The sequence below is a fragment of the Bidens hawaiensis genome, unplaced genomic scaffold, assembly GCF_021521415.1.
Source record: "Bidens hawaiensis isolate Kalapana, Puna unplaced genomic scaffold, B.hawaiensis_p1.1 tig00020431_1, whole genome shotgun sequence".
Taxonomy (NCBI): domain Eukaryota; kingdom Viridiplantae; phylum Streptophyta; class Magnoliopsida; order Asterales; family Asteraceae; genus Bidens; species Bidens hawaiensis.
In genome coordinates, this window is record NW_027493117.1 from 13,442 (window position 1) to 37,483 (window position 24,042).

Sequence of the window (24,042 nt, forward strand, 5' to 3'; positions counted from 1 at the left end):
CTGTTGACTTTGAGGTTGCTCAGACAGTTCCTATTCCAGTTACTACTAAAGAACCAGAAGTTAGTAAGCCTGTTGCAAGTGTTAAAATTTCTGCTCCGAGTCCTGTCTCATCTAACTCGGACAAGTCTTCTGAGTCGAGTGAGACAAATCAAGAGGAAGTATTACCAAAAAGTGGAGAGATAAAGAAAACATCTGAAAAGAAATCTCCGCTAAACCCGTATGTCCCACCTTATGTGAGACAAACGGGCGGTAATAATGCCTCGACATCTAAAACACCTGTTGATAAAAAGGTTGAACATAGGTGTTGTTTTAGGTGTAATCAATTAGGGCACCTAGTTGCAGATTGCCCTCTGAAGCAGAGATTCAGAGGTGTGAGGCCTACTAAAACTGAGAATAAGTCTAATGGTAATCATAATACTGGTAAAAATGAAAACCATTCAAAATTCAGAAATGTGACAAATTCAGGTTTTCAAAGAAACCAATATCAGTTTTACACTGCTAATAACCAAACCACAAGCTATAATTCTTTCAATTCACAAAGGTTTGGAAGGCCTCACAATCAATCTACAAGGAGGTATACTAATAGGACTCACAGAAATAATTATAAAGAGACTAACTTTGGAAAGCCAAAGTTCGGGATGTACAGATCCAAGACCAATTGGTCTTGGGTCCCTAGATTCTAATCTTTTGCTTTAATCGTGCAGGAACAGTTGAACAGGGCTGCCAATAATCTTTGGGTTGTGGATAGCGGCTGTTCCCGGCACATGACGGGTAACAAATTCTTGTTACACGATTTGAAACCTGTTCAAGGAGGGAGAGTGAGCTTTGCAGGAGAAAGTGGAGGCAAGATTACAGGAATGGGAACGGTGTCTAATGGAAAGATGACTCTAGAAAAAGTAAACTTTGTCGAAGAATTGAAGCACAATCTGCTGAGTGTGTCGCAGATCTGTGATAAGGAGTACACCGTACATTTTACAAAGAATGAGGCGATTGTGTTACATCCTGGTTTTCAGATACCAGAGGAGTGGATTGTGATGAAGGCTCCACGTGATAGAAATACGTATATTATGGATATGAGGTCGACTGAAATGGCCACGGAAGAATCATGCCTTATGACAAAAGCGAGCGAATCGGAGTCCGAATTGTGGCATAGGAGAATGGGGCACATTCATCTTCGGAAGATGAACCACATTGTCAAGAATGGACTTGTGCTGGGTGTTCCCTTGAATAGTTTCAACTTTGAAGACAAATGTCTACCGTGCAAGAAGGGAAAGCAGCACAAGAAATCCCATCACACCAAGAAGTTTGTCTTTGTGCTCGTTTTCAGGCAAACCCAAAGGAATCTCACATGAAGGGTGTGAAGAGGATCTTGCGGTATCTCAAAGGGAAACCTAAGCTGGGGTTGTGGTACGCGAAGGGAGGAGACTTGGAGCTAGTCGCTTACACAGATTCTGATTATGGAGGGTGCAATCAGAGTCGGAAGTCAACAACTGGAGGATGTCAGTTTCTAGGTGGCAGATTGGTGTCGTGGCAATGCAAGAAGCAGACTTCAGTCGCAATTTCAACATGTGAGGCAGAATACATGGCAGCATCCAACTGCTGCTCCCAGGTTCTGTGGATTCAACAACAGTTGTTCGACTATGGTCTGAATTTCTTACTTACTCCTATTTGTATTGATAACACAGCTGCTATCTCAGTAACTAACAATCCCGTGAAGCACAGTAAAACTAAACATATTGACATACGTCATCATTTTATACGGGATTGTGCTGAGAAGAAACTGATTGTGCTTGAAAATGTGGATACGCTTGATAATTTCGCTGATTTATATACTAAAGCGTTTGACAAATCAAGATTTCAAAACCTTATTGAGCTGAATGGGATGATCAATCCCGAGTAACCATGCTTTGTGTTTAATTAAAAAAAAAAAAAACCGTCACTATCGCTGAGAATTATGTCGGTTGCCTCAGTTTGAAGGACATGTCTTAGGATATGTTTGGTCCTCATTTCTACTTGTAGAATATAAGGATAGCCATTAACCAGATGACTGAAAGTGACCGGGGCGGTTTATGATGAGTTTTCATTTTTTTGCTTAAAATTAGTCGATCATATTTAGTTCGAAGGACACATACTAGTATGTGGTCGGTCCAGCTGATCCATTGGATCTTCGGGATAGCCGTTGACCTGAAGACTTTGATTTGGTCGGGGCGATAGAAGTTAAATTTTTCTTTTAGGGAAACGAAATTATTTTTCAAGTCTACTACTTCGTAAGAAGTTCGTTTGCTATGTTTAACAGAAAACTGATCCAACCTTGGAAAATGATAGATATACTGATTCTGTGTGCTTAACTAGTGAAGTTATTAGGCTTAAAAGGCTTAAGAACAGTAATTGTATGTCATGGTAGCTTTTTATGGTGCGTAAAAGTAGATGTGATACAAACTAAATCTACTCGATTTTACGTGGAAACTCCTTAAGAGTTTTGCATGTCTTCATATATATATCTTTCCGAATGATAGGCAGAAAAGCGATTACCCAGTCATACACGAGCCCGTAAGTGTTCTGATTCCCGTAAAGATAGTGTGTGAAGAAACTGCAGTGATCCAGATTCGGGACTTGCAGTTGTTTACTACTCTGAAGTCTATGTAAATGTTTATCATAAAAAAAAAAACCCCTTATGAGTAATTGAAACATTCTAGAGCTGACAATGTCAAGACTTCTCAATCATGAAGTAAGAAAGAGAACGGGAAGCAGATAAAGAGTACTTGCAAACTTAATCAGACACTATGGGTCGAAGTCAATTCGGGGTGACTTGGGGAAAGCCAAATACGCTTTGAGAATAGATAGGAGGCATCATAATCTCTGAGTTGTTGCCCACTTAATTTTTGAGCTTAATTGAACTTAACGCGTATCACGGAAACGATGAAAACCATCTTAAGTTATTTACCTGCCTACAACCTGTTTCTTTATGTCATAATACAGCTAAACACGGATCTATGTGACAGTCACGTAGTTAGTATGATTCCTGTTCGGATCTTTTCTAAAACGTAGTAGTCCCTATCGAGACTGAAATTTGATCCCTTGTACTTTAAATTTTTCCTATTTATGTAGTTGTTGATTTTATACTTGGTTACTTAGACTTGATCGTGTCATTTAATTCTTTAAGGAAGTTTTAAAACTTAATTGCAAATTGTTCAAATTATAGGGGTTGATTTTGTAAAATTTGATATATCGGCGAACTTGTGAATAACTTCTCCCTAGGCGAAGTTATCCACAACTTCGCCTGTATAACTCCGCCCCTATATAAAGGAATTTTTAAGGTCAACAGTTTCATAATTCTCAAAACCAGCGAACTTATCCTCCGAAATTCCAGCGAAGTTATCGATCTGAACTTATCGATCTTCTGTTGTTCTTATTTCGATTCCATTCCGTGATTCAAGGTGTGTAAGGTTTCTAGTATCGTATAATCAATGTTTTTGAGGTTGATCATCGGTCGTTTCGACTCGATTATGGACCTCGTCTTTCGAAACCTTAAACACCCGATTTTCAAGCTTGATATTACGTGATAGTAATTTGCATGAACGTCTAGACCATCATAAAATCGAGTTTTACGGAGTCCACAATCGTTAAAATCACCAACTGCACGTCGTTTCGTAAACCTAACAGTCGCCGATTCAGATTCAGGCGAACTTAAGGATTAGGCGAAGTTATCCGTAACTTCGCCTGAGGCGATGTTGTGGTGAGGCGAAGTTATCATTAACTTCGCCTGGACCTTTTTACTTATTAGTTATTAGACAAACTTAAAGATGAAGCGAAGTTGTTCCCAACTTCGCCCCATCTTTAACTTCGCCTATACAGACTTTATCACAACTTCGCTCATGGTAACAAGCGAACTTGTGTTATGCCTTAACGTGTATCTAACTTGGATCGTTTGTTGCAGATATGGCTGCTGTTGCTGGTGCTGGAGGTGCTGGTGGCGATGACGGGGGAGATAACCAGAGACAATTCTTCCCTGGGCATAATATGTATATTACGTTAGACCCAGAAGCGAGTGGTGTGGAGGATTACCGCGAAATCATCACTTTCCTCCTTCGCTCGCGGATATTCCACGCGATCACCACTACTCTGCCGATATCCTTACCCAATATTGAGGATTTTTGGCAGACGGTGGAATACGATTGCCGCGTTGAGCCCCCAGTTATGCGAGCAACCGTCAACAATCAAGAAGTTCAGTTCTCTTCTGAACAAATCCGGGCGGCTTTACGTTTCGGGAATGAGACCAGGGATGACCTGACGGACTTTGTGGCTCCTTTTCGAGATGGAACGTTTTTACGGATGGGCTATTCTGGCCCGTTGGGCGATACACAAAGAAGGAAGGGTTTCCTACTCGATCAATGGCGCTTCCTCATGCACGTAATGATTGTCTGCATGTCAGGGAGGAAGGCGGGTACTGACGGGATGGGTGCGACCATGTAGTCGGCGATGACTGCTCTGACTTATAACAAATGTTATAGCTTCAGTCAGATGGTCTTCTATGAGATCGATAGACAAAGACGGGCAGTGGCGCGTGAGAGGTTCATTATGTATCCAAGATTCATCCAGATGATCTTGAACCATGTAGCTCCAAATCTACCTCAGCGCCGCCTGATCAGATACGTGGAGAGTGTGAACAAACGTATCTTCGCTCAGTGCAGGACATCGAGCGCGAGGAGTAAACCTGAGCTCCGTCCCAGGCATACTCCACTCTTTGGGTATTTAATCAACCCGGAGTATGTTCCTGCCAATGGGGACGAGTTCAGAGACCCTCGACCACAACAGGCAGGAGCACCTCAACATATACCTGCTGCGCCTGTTGTGTAACCGGAGGAGGAAGTGGACCTTGATGAAGTGTTTGGAGGTCAAGGCTACTTCGATATGGACTGAGTTGATCCTCAACAAGATGTATAGGTCTCGGTAGCACAAGTTTCGAGGGTGGATGTTACTAGAGCAGCTACGACAGTGGCTGACTCAGATTTTGATGAAGTAATGGATGAGGCAACACGTATGATGGTGACTCGAGAAAGAACGTATGGGAAGAGAAAGAGGATGGATGACGACAGTGAGTCAGAAGAAGAAGAAGACATTCATAAGTTGATCAGACGTTCAAGAAGGGACAGGACAGGTGCAGGTATGGGAGCAGGTGAGAGTTCAAGAGTCGTACGTTTCGCTCCGCCCACATTGTCAGGTATGTCGATTGTCCCTACATCAGTACATGTTACAAGTTTAAGCGCCGCGGATGTTCCCGTGGTGGCTACATCATCTTCTTTTGGCACCCCATCTATCACTACTTTCCAGCTGACGACTCCGGAGATTGTGTCTTTACCACCTCCAACTCTTACTCCTTCAGAGGTGGTTGCACAATTTGTTGAGTCGACAGTCGTTGCAACTGCAGGGTTGTCGGTCACGATACCACCTGCGGTTACGTCCACAGCTGCTTCTGATGTCCCGGTTTCATCGGAAATCCCTCCTCAGTATACTCACGATTTATCGCATATGAGGTTCGATTTCGATGCAACCCTATCAGACTCGAAAAGAATAGCTGCACTGGAACGGGTCGTGGCAGAGCAGTCAAGGGTGAATCTTATCCAGACCCAGGCTATTCAGCGCCTAGTAGCAGAAAATCAACTACAGTCGTCCCTCCTGGTTGAACATGGAAAAATTATAGATGCTATGAAGGAGTTCTTGGCATCTCAGGGGGAGACGAGCTGTAAAGGCGACGAGCTCAGAACAAAGAAGAGGAATGACAGAGACGATGATCCCAATGCATCGAAAGGTGCATGTGGTGAGTTGCCAAGAACTACTCAAGCTCTTGGGACTTCCACAGCTCAAGGGGAGTCTGCAGGTGCAGCTGGCAGTTCTGGTGGTGATGAGGTGGTGATGGTAGATGACGAGGAGATGGGAGATGATGTGATCGATGCCTTGAAGGAATTAGATGATGATATGTTGGATGATGAGTTTATGTGTGAAGATGATGTTCTACCAGTCGAAGAGATTGAAAAGATTGGTGCTGAAATAGTGATTGAAGATGATGTTGAAGAGGGTGAAATAGTTGAGGAGAATGTTGAACACAAGATCCCTGAAGTTGAAAAGTCAGATGTATGTCAAGATACAGCAGGTGATGATACAGAATGGGAGGAGCAGCCTAGATGGAAGGAAGGCTATGCTCATTGGTTTATCAAAACTAAGAAGCCTGCTGTTCCAACCATGTTCAAGAAAAGTTATAATATCAAAGGCTATGCTGAATCAAAGAAAGGAATTATCTGTTGGCTATATGATGAACAGTTAAAAGTGTTCGTGGTGAAAAGATATGATGGGATCCAATACTTTAAGAGGACGTTGAGATCTCTCAATACATTGCCTGAATGTGAGGTGAAGGATTTGGCTAGATTGGGGTTGATTAATAGAAGCGACGACAACATGGCCAGAGTTATTGGGAAGATCGTGTGGAAAGAAAGTATTAAAGAAAAGAAGTTTGAGTTATTAAAGCCACAGAAGGGAAAGCTAGTGGAAGATAAGGAAAGAGGAATGAGAGCAGATGGCAAGCCATGGATGGTAATGAAGTACAAACCGATTCGATGCATGAAAGAGGTTCCAATGAAGACTATGCCTCAAGATGTGTTGAAAGATCTTAAATGGTGGTATGTTGATTGCCAGACTGCTGAAGCCGTGATGGAAGACGAAGATGAACAAGAAGTGCTAAGAGTGTATGATCCGATGCATCTTGTTAATTTATCGAAAGCTGATCTACAGGTGTTAAATGAAAAGAAGATATTTTATATTCCTGCTTGGAAAGACGAAGCGAGGAAATATCAGCGAGTAGTCACGGTATGCGTGAGAGAAGGAGTACATGCATGAAGACCAAGAGATTGAAGATTACAAGACACGTGCTTGAAGATCAAGACATGAAGCTACTGCCAAGGGGGAGTCTGTTGGTGCATAATGTCAGTAGTTCATAGTCTAGTGTCTGTAATCGAGTCTGTAATGATTAATTATGTTTTATATGTCTTAAGCGAAGTTACTGACAAGTTCGCTGTTTAGGCGAACTTGTTAGTCAAGCGAAGTTATGGACAACTTCGCCTGAACATGCCAGGCGAAGTTGTCGTGTATTTAAATAGGTTACGGTTTTGTTTGAGTTGTGTTGTTGAAACAGTTGTTAGTTGAACGATAGTTGAACCAGAGAGTTCGGGTCTGTAATAGTGATATCGTATCACGTGTTTTGGTTATAATATAACGTGTTTGTTATCGTATCGTGTTTGATCTATTCGTGTCTTCTACGCTCGTAACGACCTACGCAGGGATTCCGCACCTACGTAGATCGAGATATCTCGTGTTGATCCGTCCAGGGAACCTACATCGAGGTTCCTGCTCCCATGTTGTTAACTATTGGTTGGAAGAACTCACACTGATCTAGGCATCGGCCTAGCCTTTCTTCCATGGGAAGTTCAGCGATGGGTTATGTTGGAGGGGGTTGTGGTTCAGTTAGTGGTTGAATTTGTGGTTGTGGTTTTGGTTTTGGTACTGGAGTCATAACCTTTCTTTTTTGTTTTCTCATTCCTTTTCTCCAGTCTATATATTGTTTTCTTCTTTTTGGTTGATTTGGGGTTGAAGTCGAGGACTGGGCAGTGAATATCATTGGTTCATTTGGTTTTTCTTCAGTTGTTGGGTTTACTGTCTCCATCTCTTCCGTACTGACCGATATGTTCTCAAAAGCCTCTATAAGCACACTCATGCTGTTTAATCAAAAACAATAAAACAACGACCTCCAAAAGAAAATCATATTATTTATATTTATGTGTAGTTAAAATTTCATCCATAAAGTAAACACATAAGTTAACACATAGGTTAATACATTTATTTCCTAACACTTAATTAGATATTGTTAAAATACCTATATTGTTTAAACCAGTGGCTTTGATACCACTTCAGCTGTCACAGCCCCAACCCCTATACCCCGGGAGGGGACCGTGAACGTTGAGTGGCGGTATCGATGTTTATTAAAATAATTTGCAGCGGAATATTTCATCAGAATCGTAGTTAGGAAAATTAATCAGAGTTATAAAAACACCATAATTCTTATTTCATAAACTGGGATAAAAACCCATTTTTTATACAAACAAAAGTTTTATAGGGATAAACCCTAATTTACAAAACACGTTTCTTTATTCTGTTGACAAGCCACATATTTAAGCTGGAAGCCCGCAGGCATCATTCCTTTGTCTCTAACAAGTCACCTGAAACATGTTTAAAAATATTTGATCAGCAGGAAATTCTGGTGAGTACATTCATTTATAAATGATACATTTTACAGTTACAGCATAAGATGTTTTTATATCTGCCTGTTACAAATTACCGAAAGGTACTTGTCACTCGATTGTATCTGTGACTGTGGTCATATTACTTATTGGCTAACACTTGTCCAATAAGTAACGTGTAATAGCTCAGTAGGCAAGCCTTGTATACAAAACCCCACAATACCAGTAGTAACCATCCCGTAAGTCTACAGAGACTTAATCACTGTAATGTAGTTTAAATCCTTTGAGAATATTTAAACTATTCATCATGAGTTTGATGGTTTTGGAAAAGCATCATGACAGTGTTGGAAAATCAATTGTCTCACGCAAATGTGAGTTATGCAAAAATTTTGAATGTCTCACATTGCAAGTTTATATTTAACAAGCCTTCTGGTGTTAAGCACCTAGATTAAACACAATGTAGTATATTTCTATTAGTATAAACCCATAATCATAACGATAATCACGAGGCATGAAACTTTACACGATAGCACAATGTCATACCTTGGTTAGGTTGAGCTTTTGGATTCGTGTTATAAAAGTTCCTTTCAATCGGAGAGGTACCGTTACAATTACTTGGTATAATACTAGCCTTATATATAAGAAATACGAGAGAAAGTATGATTTTTGGGACGAGTTTGTGAAATCCAGATTGCTGCCCTATTTATGCTTGAATTTGAGCATCTTCGTGTATCACGAAGGAAATCTTCGCGTATCGCGAAGTTGCAGAGTTAGCCCTAGCTATGCCACGTGGCGTGACACGTGTCAGGCTACGTGTCAATGTTGCGTAGCTTTCACGTCACATCTCCACGTATCGCAAAAAAGCTTAAGCATACTTCTTCGCGTATCGCGAAGATGCAAAAACACCAAGGCGTGCAAAGTGCGCCATCAAAGCGCCACATTGCGCCCATCGCCCTTCGCCCGAGCCCGTGCGCGTCGGGTGTTTTGCACCCTCCGCTAGGACTACTGGGTGTGATTTGGCACATAAGAATATTATCATGTGAACTCTCTTCCTTATAAAGAGCTTACAAGTTTTGCAATCTAGCGATGTGGGACAAGAGTTAAAAATCCTATTTATACCATGGTGGAAGCCTTCCATTTTCTTCCCTCCACCAATGTGGGATGGAATTTTCCTTTACATTTTTCATTCTTCCTTTTACTTCTTCTCTTTTCTTTCTCATTTCTTCATTTCTTTCTTTGATTAGTTTATTCTTTATTATGGTTTGTTATAACAACCCATAATAGATGCATATATTATACACGGTGTTTTAGAATATGACATGTCAAATCCAATACAATTTAAAATTTATAAGAACTCGAACATGATGTGAAATTAAAATCAAGTTAGTTATATTAACTTTAACAAGACATGGCAAATTATACCTCCCTTTAACTATATCACACTAGTTGTACAAAAGTGACAAGCCACAAAGGCACTACCCTATCAGACTCTCGTAGGTAACCACCTATACTCAAACTCTTCCCGTAGGAAGTGAATCATCAAATGAAAATCATACATCTGCTATAACAGTTGGACTCTTCCTGAAGAAAGCTATCGTACGTCCATTGTGACAATTCGTCCCAGAAGAAAGGAAGGGATATAACAAACTTGATACTATAGTTCTTTTCTTTAACATTCGTTACCTTTTTATTATATTTTAAAAGCTAACACTTTAACTATAAAGTATGTTCACTTTATGTTTAAAACACATTTCGCTGTCGCATATCCATCAAGTATGCATACTGCCCTAAAACTTGTAAAAGAAAGGAACTCACATGTGGACTTGACTAAATATGCTACATTGTCACTAAACTGCCTTTGTCGATTTTTACAAGGTTCACATATGAAACCATCAATTCTGTATCATGTGAAAACTTTAAGTTTTCGCTCACCATAAGTTCTCGTGTACTTCAAGTTCCCGCCTACTAAGTTCTCACATATACAAGGTAATCACATGCACCAACTTCACGCATATTATAACTTTCACTAAGGTGCTGTTTGTTTTTTCAGAGGCAAAACGTATGCAGTCTGCAGACCACAATTGTATACATCTATAGAAGAAAAGGTGGACCAAACCTCTACAGTCTGCAAGAAGAAGACTGTTTGTTTTTTTAACGTGTGTAGACTGCTAAAATAAACTGGTGGTTGTGTATGAATGGTGGTAATGGGTGAACGACGGTAATGGTGGATGGTGGTGCTGGACGATTGTTGTGGTGGTAGACGGTGGTGGTAAGTGGTGGATGGTAGTGCTAGGTGGTGGTAGACGATGGTGGTATGTGGTGGACGTTGGTGATGGCGAACGGTGAGTGGTGGTGGTAGGTGGTGGACAGTGGTGGCAGTGGATGGTGGGTGGCGGTGGTGGACGGTGGTGGCGGATGGTGGTGATGGGTGGTGGACGGTGGGTGGTGGTGGAGAGTGGGCGTTGGTGTTTAACCCTCTACAGGCCTTAGAAAATCTTAGAAATGGATGGGCCAAGTCTGCACCAAGAAGAGTTCGCGCAAACGTTTTTTTAATGAAGCGCATTCGAAAAAACAAACAGTTTGCAGATGTTAATGTTTGCGCATGGTCTATGCGGCACAGACAAAAAGTCTGCGTATATTTTTTTAGAAAAACAAACAACACCTAAGTTATGGCATCTGAAGTAATCTTGTGCGCAGTGCAACAACTTATGTTCAGGCAATAACTATTGTTAAGCGATGACTATGCTAAGTGATAGATAAGATCAGTGGCAGACCTGGTTTGGAGCCAAGGGAAGCCTTCGTTACCCCTCAACTTTTCACTGGTAGTGCAAATTTTTATATGTTTTGTTCATTTTACGCATTTCGCTACCTCTAAAAAAATATAACGTTACCCGTGTTTGTTTAAAGCCCAACCAAATTAAAAGTTGAAAATGATTAAAGCCCAACCAAAATTAAGCCCAAACCAAATAAAACTATTATTTGTTGTTCCCTGATGCTTGGATACTTGGTTTAGGTTAAACATCAATATTCAGCAAAACAAAGTTTCATTCAGTCGCTGCTTCCACCGCACACTGCCCTGACCCCCTTGTTGCCCTCCAGTCACCGGACTCCCATGCTGCAGCCGAGTAGCCGACGTTCGGTACTCCTTCAGTCCCTCTTCCACGGTTTGAATTTCACTTGTTTAATATAGGTATTCTTCTACTTCTATTTAAAATTGTAATTGTTTATTTATTTATATAAATTGTTAATTTGGAATCGTTTATGGGCAATTAAATGATTTTCCTTTCTTTTTTTTTCCAAACAGTGAACTTCTTTTAATTTTTGTTGTGTATGGGACTTGAACCCAAGACACCCCCCCTCCCAAACCTAAGTGTTTTAAAGGCTTTTCCATTGTCAATGGACCATCACCCCACTGCTAGCAATTGAATGATTGGTTATGGTTTGTCGGATATTTGGATAATGTAAACCGAAATTTGTAATCGATTAGGGATTTAGCGTATATGTGTAAATTGCAATTGATTATGAATTTATGATTTAAATTTTGTCCTTTCTAAAATTAGGGAACTTGGAAGATGAAACGACAAAGTCTTATTAGCAATCTTTTTAAATGAAAATTAAAAAAAAAATGATATTGGTTCAGCACCAAGTTCAAAAAAAAGCTATTGTAAGAAATACGGTTAAAAAGATATTTTTGAACGTTAACATTGAGATTTTTGGTCTAGATCCACCACTTACCAGCTAGTCGACGAAACCCTAATCTGATACCCAGCTACCGATTATTGATCTGATTTTGAAAATGAATCAAGATTCAAATTTTATGGATCTAAATCACTCGAATAACAACATGTTAAAGTCCCACTCAAATCTATCCTTAAAAAACATATAGCCTTACATTTGAGTTTCTAACCTCAAAACCAAACCTAAAGTTTCAACCCATGAACCTGATGTGATAGGGATCGTTCCAATTGTTTCTACCAGTGAATCTTGATAAAAACACGAGCTAAACGTTTTCTTTTAACCTTTATTTTGAACAAAGGTTGTTTCTCTCTCTAGAACCACACACTTTCTCGCTTTAAGGCTTTTCTTGAAGAAGAGGGAAATGAGAAGGGTGTGTTGGCTCTTGAGACTTGGCTGGATCTATTTTATTGTGTATTAAGGTTTAAGATTACCACATAACACCCTCTTTCCCTTTCAAGGTTATAATTTCATATCCATGAAAAATCTTTTATACATTGGAAAGATTCCTTTATTTATTCAGATAAACTTTACGGTGTTACAAAGCATCTATTATTGTAAGGTTTCACTTAACATGCAATTTAATGTATTGTAAAAACTACATGACATTTATTTTTTTTTACCTAGTGTAGCATATCAGTTTGAAGTCAATGTATAATATAAGAAAATTTTTATTTTAATTGAATGTGGTAAGAAGGCTGAGTTTTAGACTTTTCGCCTTAAGGCTTTGGAGTATACCTTAACTCCCACGATGTTAAAGCTGATTTAGAAAAGGTTAACGAGTGGGACATCATTCTCTTCATGTGTTAAGGAGTGTCAAAGGCAAGATGAGATAAAACATTAACGAGCTTTAAAATCCTCTAATACTAATTAATAACTATTAAATACTAATTTGAAGGATGCAAATAACTGAAAAAATATCTTGATTGATTTAAACGCTATTGTACAACGGTTGTCTCTTAATATGCATGATAATTTATTTACTTTTTTTTGTATTTTGCTTAATAATTAAATATTATTTTTTTCATCAATTACCCGTGTAATGCACATGTCTCAAACTAGTTTGTGATAAATTTCTCCCACGCTCTCTCATTTATAGCTAATTAAAGAGTTTAAATGACATCTTTGATGATTAAATATTCAACCACTCGTATTTAACTTGGCCCAAATACTAAATAGGGTTAAATGGAATGAATAAAAGCAGGATCGGATGGATAGTTATAACTATGGGAGATCAAAGCAGAAATGAGGTCCACTTGAACGTGAAATGAGTAATCTTTGAGGGTAATGATAATTGAATGGCCACTTGAAAGAATTAGTAATTAGGTATTTAAGTTGGTAGATGCGAAAGAGATGAGGTTGGGAATTACACTTATTAAAATTAACAGTATATCTTTCTTTTCAACGATAAATTAATTATTGCTCTATTTTTTTCTCTCTATAAAGCACGAACTTTCATCATTTAAGAGACTTTACTTGTTCATGTTAACAAACACCTTGATACGATTGGCATACAAGCCATTTATAATTGATTGCATACCTAAATACATACCGAAACTATTCTGTATACGTATATGCTACGATAAATTGTGCATTGAATGTGTCCGTGTTAATACTTTAAATACATGTATGATGTACTTTTGTGTGCGCACAAATTACCTAAAAATATGTAACACTTATTTTATATGAAAATTGGCAGCGATATAAAATAAATGACAAGTGACTACTTGGAAATGATGTATATGAACAATATTAATGCCATTTTCATGTCAGACATACATTTAGACATGTGCATATGATATCAAAAGCTAAAAGCTATCTAACAATTATTTTAAGGACATTTATTTTATGATCATTTATTTATGTATTCTGGAATAAGTTTTGGGCACGGAGGGCCACATAACAATTAACAAATGTATTGAAACATGATTTGGCTATTGTCATCAAATTTTAGTTAACCAAAAAAGACTATATTTATTTATGGAGTAAAATGCTATTTTCGTTTATATTGTTTCTTCAGTCTTGTTATTTTTGTTCAAAATTCTTGTTTACGCATTACCGTTTTCGAGGCTTCTAAAAGTTATCATTTCCGTCTAACTCACTAACTCCATTAATTATTTATGTTTGAAAGACATTTTAGCCTTTTTAAGTTATGTACAAGTTCTTAATGCTAATGGTACAACCATGTTCCATATAAATAAAGTTCCATTCGCCCAACCATGTTCCAAATTAATCTTGTACCCAGCGCCAAACCCGTTGCTAAAACACTTTATCATCTTGCTTTGTCTTAAATGAAAGAACTTACGACTCAATTACAAAATTTTCTTGATTGTGGGTTTATTTTGACTGAGCATCCCCACACGGGTGCACCGTTCCTCATCATTAAAAAGAAAGACGGTAATGGATTAAATATAATGACTGTGAAAAATAAATATTTGTTGCTTATAATTGATGGCTTGTTTGACGGGCTCCAAGGAGCTAATTGGTTCTCAAGAATTGATATGAGGTCAGGATATCATCAATTGAAAGTGAGAGAACAAAATATTCCTAAGAAAGCTGTACCCATTATGAATTACGAGTTCCTTTTGATGTCATTTGGGCTTACAAACGTCCACAACATTCATGGATCTAATGAACCGAATGTGTCGACCTGATTGTTGTGTGTATCGATGGCATTCTTATCTATTCCAACACTAAGGTGACCATGCTTGTCATCTCAAGGAGCTTCTAGGGACGCTTAGAAAGGAAAATTGTATGCTAAAATTATCAAACGTGCATTTTGATTGAGAAAAGTTCAATTATTGGGTAATGTAATGAACTTATGTGGTATTATAGTTGAACAAAAAAGGCGGAATTTGATATGAAATGAAATCTTCCTACGTCACTCTATGAAATTCGTAGCTTCTTGGGTTTAGCAAGTCATTAAAGAAAGTTTTTTCTAGCATCTTCATTAACTAAGCTAACTAAGAAGAATGTCAAGTTTGCATGGAGAATATATCAAGAGAATGCCTTCCAAACATTAAAACAAAAGTTAACTCAAGCTCCAGTGTTGGCAATACTAGATAGCACCGAGGATTTGGTTGTCTGTTTAGATGTTTTCTATCATGAATTGGGATGTGTTCTTATGCAACGTGGTAAGGTAATAACTTATGCCTACCGACAGCTGAAACCTCATGAAGCCAATTACCCTACCCATGACCTGCAGATAGCGATGGTTCTTACACTGAAGATTTGGAGACACTATCTATATGGAGTTAAGCTCTCATTTCAAACCGATCATAAGAGTTTAAAATACTTCTTTAAGCAAAAGGAGTTAAACATGAGACAAATACAGTGATTAGAATTGATCAAGTGTAATTATGAAATAACGTATTATCTGGGAAAAACTAATGTTGTAGCAGGCGCGTTGAGTCAAAGGCCTATTTAGGTAAAGTCATGTAAATTGATTGTGAAGCGTGGATATTTAAAAAAGTAAATCTCTATTGCTCAGGATGAAGCTTTAAAAGAAGAACGGATCAAGAAAGAACATATAGCTTGTCAGAAAAGTTTCTTAGAGGATACCCATAAAGAAATTAAGCTTAGGTTTGCGCGAACATGGATAAGCTTAGGTTTGGGCGAACATGGATACCTTTTTACGGGGAATTCAGGATGAAGCTCATGAGGCACGTTATTCAACTAATCCCGATGTACCAAGACTTGAAAAGAAACTATTGGTGGACGGTCATGAAGCGGGATACAAAAACATATGTGAGAGATGCCTTCAAGTAAAAGTTGAACACCCGAAACTGTATGGTAAAATTCAACCACCGGATATATTTGAATGAAAATTGGAGCATCTTACAATGGATTTCATAACTAAGTTACAGCATAAAAGTAAAGTTTATGAAACAATTTGGATGGTTATGGATAGATTGACCAAAAGTGCTCACTTCATACCAATTTGTGAGATTTTTACATCAGTGAAGCTTATAAAATTGTTCATCAGATTGTTGATAGAGAGGATGAGGGCATCTATTATGTCCGATAGGGACACCTGGTGCTAGAATGTCGTTATCTAGTAAAAAACAACTAAAATCAAGTCCTAATCACCTAAGCAAGCTAGGTAAGTAGGGTGTCGAACCATAAGGAATATGTGGTCAGTATAACATGTGACATATTCCTAACATTATGAAGTAACAGTAATAGTACTGATCACATAAACAAATGAAATGAGTTTAATAATAATTAATAAACTTAGCAAATTCAAGCAATAAACAAAAGCAAATCACACCCGGGAATTCAAGTATGTAATTAAATAGTCCTCTTATGCAACTTAATAGATTAACTATCATTGGTCAACTAAAGATTGCTTAATGAGCTAAATCATAGGCATCAACAATCGCTAACACACGAGACTAGTTATCAAATGGTCCCTACAGTGTGACTCAATTAAGGGATATTGTATGCTTTATTGCAATCAACTAATCAAAACAACCCTACGAGCAATTATTATAGCAACCGACAAACTAATCGTTTTGATCGACAAAAACCTAAACCGACTGAATGCATAGCAATACTAAACTTCAATACTCATAGATTAACCAACAATAATTACAATTCAATTATTCTAGTACATAAGAAAAATACTGAAAGTTTACAAACTATACATCTCGGGTATGACTCGAAGGGATTAGCCGCAACTCGTCATCTCTCGATCTTTAATCTTGATGTTATGAAGCATAATAGTGATCTTAGGATGAGTGGAATTGATGGAAGGACCCTCTTGTGCTCTAGAAACTGCTTGGAAAGTGGTTGATGTCGAATAGGGTCGTCATAATGGAATATAAATGAAAACCCTAACTTTTCCGTCTGTGCCACCCATCGCGGTATGCGATGGTTCTCTCGCTGGTCCATCGCGTATCGCGATAGACCAAAGTCAACATTAAATTATTATTAAACACCATCGCGATACGCGATAGTCATCCTTCCAACCCATTGCGTACCGCATGCTGGGCATCCCGGGTCTTCATCCCGTGCTGGTACAGGTCGAAATTAGCTACTTTAAATACCCGTGACCTGAAACGCAATAAACACGTATGAAGTACCAAAGTTCCTAAAATAAACGATTAAAACAACTAAAATAACAAACCGAACTATGTACAAACTGACCGAACATCAACACCCGATTTATTTCCAAGTTATGAAAAGAGTTTCATAAGGAGATAGGAACCAAAATTCATATTAGCACAATGTATAACCCTCAAACTGATGGTGAGTCCGAAATGACCATTCAAAATTATTTGAGAACATGCTGTACGAGTGTATCATTTTGGTGGTAATTGAGATAGTCGTTTATCGTTGGTGGAGTTTTCCTACAACAATAGTTACCATACTAGCATTGGTATGCCACCTTAGGAGATTTTGTAGGACTCATATTTGTTGGGGTTCTATTGGTTAAAGGCATTTGGAAAGTCCATAGGTTGTAGAAGCAGTAACAGAGAAACTAGATAAAGTTAGGGCCTTTATAAAAGCCATTTAAGATAAGAAAAATACTATGCGGTTAAAAGGGAAGGATGGTTGAATTTAAGGTAACAAATAAAGTTTTATTGAAAGTTTCTTTGTGGAAAGCCATCATTCGGTTTTGTAAAAGTGTAGAGCTTAGTCCAAGGTTTATTGGACCTTTTAGGATTTTAGCTCAAGTGGGTAAAGTTGCTTATAGATTGGAGTTGTCTGATGAACTTAGTGGCATCCACCGTACATTCCGGGTATCTTATCTTAAGAAATGACTAACAAATGAAGTGGCTCATGTGCCTCTTAATGATAATGAGGTTGACGATAAATTGAATTACGTTGAGGAAGGCGTTATTGTTCTTGATCGAAAGTAGAAATGATTGCGGAAGGAAGTGATTAAACAAGTGAAGGTGCAATGGGAGCACATGAAATGTTCTTAATCTACTTTGGAATCTGAGGATGAAATGATCAATGAAGCCCTACCCTTATTCCTATGCACATGATTCGAGGATGAACCCTATCGTAAGTGTGTAGCCATGTAAACTATGATACTCCTAATCCTAGCAAAATTTGGTGACCGGTTGTACATCTCTTGAGTCTTGGAGGGGCTTATGTGCCAAAACTTGAAAGTGATATTAAAACCATTCATCATTGACTTTGTCCAAGGAGTTTCATATGTTTCACGTTCAATCCACATTCCACACAATGGAATTAAACTGACATATATTTCAACTTAATGATTTGATAAACCCTAATATGCAAACACTTATTAATATATCAGTTTCTGCGTTCTTGATTGAATTATCAGCGATAACCACGAGTTGATTTGAAGTAGATGACCCAAATTTGTTAGATGACACAATCAAGTTAGTTCAACCCTTGATCTCGTCTAGCACCTAATATGAATCCTTGTGACAATGCTCGATATTAACTGTGTATGCTTGTGTAGGTTGCGGTTCGAATATGGTTCATGTGTGATTCCTTGTTTCGGTTTCTAGGACTCGGTTGTTCACTCATGTAACCCGTAGATTATGTTATTAATAAATTAAACCACTTTTAGACTCTTTAGCTTGTCAAGGAGAAAACAATATAGTCAGGTTTGTTTTATGAGCGAACATTAGTATATTTTATAATTATATTCTACTAATACACACGCTTTTTAGTTATGCTTTATGTTATGCGCACTCATGTTAAGATTGAAATCTAGTTATAAATGCATGATTAATCTGCATATATCTATGATAAATAAACCATGACGAATGCCTTAGAATATAATAAAAATGCTGTGTTATGTGCATCTGGCTATAAGCAAGAGCGGACCATGCCAACATAACAAGAACCAACATTAGGGGTATGCAAACCTAATGAAGAACAACTTTATGAAAGTCCTAATCATAACGTTAATGATATCTAAACTTAATAACACATCACGGATATGTAAACTTGGTGTAGGCACTTAAAAAATACCTATTCATGACTTTAGGATATATAAACATAGTCTAACACTAGGGACATGTAAACCAAGTATAGGAATTTATGATTATGTTCTTTAGTTGCACCATACTTAGTGTTTGGTTCAATTGTAGACATATTTAGACCGATTACCTTGATTAATTGATTAACACAAATGAATAAATTTACTGGATATTTAATACAATATACTTATTCCATTTAAAACTAGAACTCACTCAGAATTGCTAACTTTTTGCATGTATATTAGATTGATTTTCATGTAAACATGCATGGATTAGTGATGGTCGGGTATTATGTTCATGTATTAGTGTATTAATTATGTAGTTTTATTAGGTTTATTGTTAGAACTTTGGTACTTCATACGTGCTTTTATATTTAAGGTCATTGATAATTAAAAATGTTAAATTAGAGACTTGTGCGAGCATATAATGATATCCCCGAAAGACCGTACCATGATTTGGAGTCTTGGGAAGTATTAGAAGGATTCGGGAAGAGTTTGGATGAGTAACTATATGCTGATGTTAAAAATAAACAAGATGGGTGGACAGCAAAGCGTCAAGAAGTAAAACGAGCATCTCCTGGGCTAGAAAATGAGTTATGGAACCCATGTATATGAATTTTGGGTTTCCCGATGAGAGGCGAATATCAAATAAGGTTATCTTTGGTCGAGTATCGAGACATAATGGGTGTATGCTTATCACGTATATGGACATAAAGACGTGAAAAGAACGGGTTTTGACCTATCTGTTTTATTTTACGAACCCTAATAAGATATCTTCACTTCCAGCCATCTTGGGACGACAGGGGGTGATTCCGAGAGCATCGGATCACATCCAAAAACCTCGGGGTTCGTAGTTCATCATCCTGAATCAATAGCTGTAGATTAATCGAAGTTCATGAGCGGCTAATCTCCTTCAAGTCATTCCCTGTGTGTAGAGTATTGTAATATTTTTAGTTTTTCTCATGTTTTGAACTGATTTACATGTAATTATTTGACTAATGATCTATGATATTTGATGTTTGGTATTGTTTTAGTTAGTTTAGGTTTATTTCAATTCGAACTAGAACGATTAGTCTGCCAATTGTTGTGATACTTATTTCATAGGGTTTACTGATTATCTTAGTTAATAAAGCATACAAGTGCCCTTAGTTGAGTCACGCTGGTAAGGACTATCTGATAACAAGTGTCGTGCGTAAGCGATTGTTGATGCCTAAGATTAGGGTTTGTTCGGTTTAACCAACTTTGTCAGTTGATAATTAATACATGCATGAGATTACTGATTGATTACATGCTTGAACCCTGGTGTGATTCTGTTCTTGTTACTTGTTAAAAATGTTTAAGTGTTTGTTGCTTCTATACAAACCTGCTAGTGTGATCAGCACTCAAGACAAAACTTCATAATTGTCTATTTATTATTGTTTTGTAAATAATTAAATAAACAAACAAATGTATGATACTGACCACATGCTCCTCTAGATTCAATTAGGGGTGTTCAGCGATCGGTTTAAAACAGCGAAACAGCCCAAGCCCGTCATCGGTTTGGCTTTGCGGTCGGTTTTTTTTTTACCTTCGGTCGGTCGGCTTCAAAATTTTGAAACCGTAATGAACGGTTTGGCTTGCTGAAAAACCGGACTGGACTGTAGGATTTATTTATATATAAATTTTATTTTTTGATATTAGATTTATATAATTATTTATAATATATCATATGTTTTAAAAATTGGGCTTCTTGTCTTAGCCCACTATAAGATGCTAGCGTGTAATTTAGCCTAACTTTACTAAAACTCCAGTATCCCGTCATGTTCTAGGCTTAAATTCTGAACAATATGATTAATTATGGGGAACTTGCATTTTGATTATTTTATTTTTGGACAGTTTGAAATATGAACTTGTGAATTAGAGTTTAAGTTTTGACAATAGCATATTAATGCTTAAACCATGAAACCAGCCGGAGCCAAACCGTTAGTAACGGTTCGGTTCAGTTTTTATTTTCAACGGTTTGGCTTCGGTTTTTGATTAGCAAAAACCGTATTAACGGTTTGGCTTACGGTTTGCCCAAAAACCATCAAAACTGGACCGTGAACACCCCTAGATTCGATACCCGACTTACTCTGTCTATAGGTAAAATTAGGTTTTTGCATGATCAGTTTGACATGGTCATCAAATGGACTTCTTGTCAAAAGGATGGAGTTACCCGAGTTACCGACATTCTTGTAGAATAGATTATGCATTGTTAAAAACACTAGATTTAAGTGCCATTTTAGTATCTGTGGTTTGTTCAATTACGCAACTTTAGTACCGTTTTTGAATTTATTGCAAATGGCTATCTCAGTTTTCTAAAATTTGCAATTTTAGTATTTTCTTTTAACGTCGTCTATTTTGCCTGTTAAGTTAAGGGTAATTTGGTAACTTCATTATTTTTTCTTTTTTTTGAACGTTTATATTTTGTAAGGCCCTAAATTCCCAAATCATAACATCAATTCAAACTCTAAATCCCCAAACCCTTTCTCCTCAATCAATCCATTGATAAAAACCCTTTATCCACATCATCTGTACCAAACTTAATTGTCGACCTTCTTTCTTTAATGGTCGCCTGCCGGCAAGCCTCCACGATTTCCTCCTCGAGATGGGTAAAGCTAGCGAACTTCTTCATCTTCACCGGCGACTTCGTCGGAATGTTGTCATCTGATTTAGTCATGTTGTGACCATCGCTCTTCAGCTGGCTGTACACCTCATCCAAACACTCGAACTCATCGGCATTCTCTTCTCCGGCGAGATTTGGATCAAAATTAAGTAGTGCACCTACGTAGGTGCGAATATTGTCGGAATCGTAACATGCTGATGGGTTTTAACAAAAAATCGATTATCGGTGATTATTGGATTTAGGGTTGTGGAATCCTAACGTACCGTCGGAGTTCCACCGAAAAACTGAAAAGCGGCGGCGGAGGAGGCGACGTCGCCGACATGTATTGGATCTGGGTTTGTGGAATCAAAGTCAATTGTTGGTAATCAGGAGACTAGTTGGAACATGTTTTGGACTTCTAATGAATCAATGATTGATGAAGAAGAAATGGTTTGGGGATTTAGTGTTTGATTGATGTTTTGATTTGGGGGCTTAAGGATTTAGAAGGTTTAAGCGTTCAACAGAAAAGAAAAAAATAAAGAAAATAATGATGTTATCAAATTACCCCTCACTTAAAGGACAAAATAGACGGAGTTAAAAAACGTATTAAAATTGCAAGTTTTAGAAAACTGTGGTAGCCATTTGCATAAATTCAAATATGATATTAAAATTGCGAATTAAACAAACCACAAGTACTAAAATGACACTTAACTCAAATCACTATGATATGTTTCCATCAATTGTCAATTTTTCAACATGTAGTCTAAAAATTGTTTCTTTGGGCCACTGGTGACAACCCTTATTTTTATAATAAGGGATAGAGAGACTCCTTCTAACAAGACTTTTTTTTTCTTTATATTTTACATTTATAGTATAGAATATCTTATAACTATAGACTAGCCTAACAAATATAGAAATAACAATTATCAAATACAAGTAGCCAAGGGAACTATGACAGGATTCCATACATGAGTATTGATAATCTAAGTTGTAAAGTACATCTAAAAGGCAGTGTTTAGTAAGCTATAGTAGCTACATAAAAAAGAGCAAATATATACGCAAAACAAAGCATTAATCCCTATCCAAGTGCCTATAAATACTCATAAAAAGAGGACCGTATCCACAAACAAACACTAATGAAAGATTGATGCTAAGGCAACATGACGTATATGAAAAGCAAAGGTACCTAGATTCATCTAAGTCATATCTATCCCATCCTCAAAAGGTCCATAGCTTTTATACGTCGTCTTCAATAACTCTTATCCTCAATCATTTTTTAGAAATGTGTAAGTCTAGCAAATCCGGTTTGATTTCCTCATCAAAGTCAGTTTGGGTCTGCTTTTGCTTCTCCTTCCCTCCACAATGAGGGCTTCCACGATTTTCGTAGGGGCTGTTACAATGCCTCCTTTCCACATATCAAGCAATCTCAATCTCCTTTCCCATATCTTTTCTGAGATAACTTCATTTATCATTCGATCCATCCTTGCGTGCCTACACATCCATCAAAATATCATCATCTTTGCTACATCTAGCGTTTTTTTCTTCTTTTTAGCTCTAACGAATGACCTTAAATACTTGAACCTAGTATGCAACAACATACCACAAAACTAATTCTTTTATAACATCTAATTTTTGATGTTTGTTAACGTTGTCGGTTTGATCTAATAATTATTAAAACCATAAAAGTTTCATATAAAATATGATATGAAAAGGGGTGGTGACCACACTATACAAGAGACTCCAAATTTAGAGTGAGATCGACCTTAAAAGTCCAAATTTTAATATATACTAGGCCACGAACGTCAAAATCCAAAGTTTTTTATATCATGAAAATAAATTGAAAGTTTCTTGACAACAAAATTTACAGATATTTTGTTAGAAAAAAACAGTATGACATTTAGGATTATTACATGACACATTTAAAGTCAAATTATCAAACCTTGACAACTAGAAGTCTAGAAATATTTTAAAATATGATAATCAGAGTAACGGACATCTGAAAATTTCGGATTGTGAATTTCAATACATGTATCCGTATCTGAAATTTCGGATAAAAAATACGTAACATTTAGTAATTCTGAAAAAAATTTTAAGAGTTAAAAAAAATTATTTCAGATATACGAAATATCTGAAATTTTTCTGAATTATTAAAAATATTCGAAAATTATCCTTAATATTTGAAAATTATCTCGATATTTTATTTAATAACTTTAAAAACATATTTCGGGTAATTCGTATATCCAAACTTTTCTGAAATCAGTATCCAAATATGAAATTCAAATACCAGTTATCGAAGACACCAATTATCGAATATTTCCAGTTTGAAATTTTGAATAATTCTTGTTCAATTTCAGACTTTCATACTCAGATTTTTACACACCCCTAATTTCAGACCTTCATACTCAGATTTTTACACACCCCTACTTGTCCAC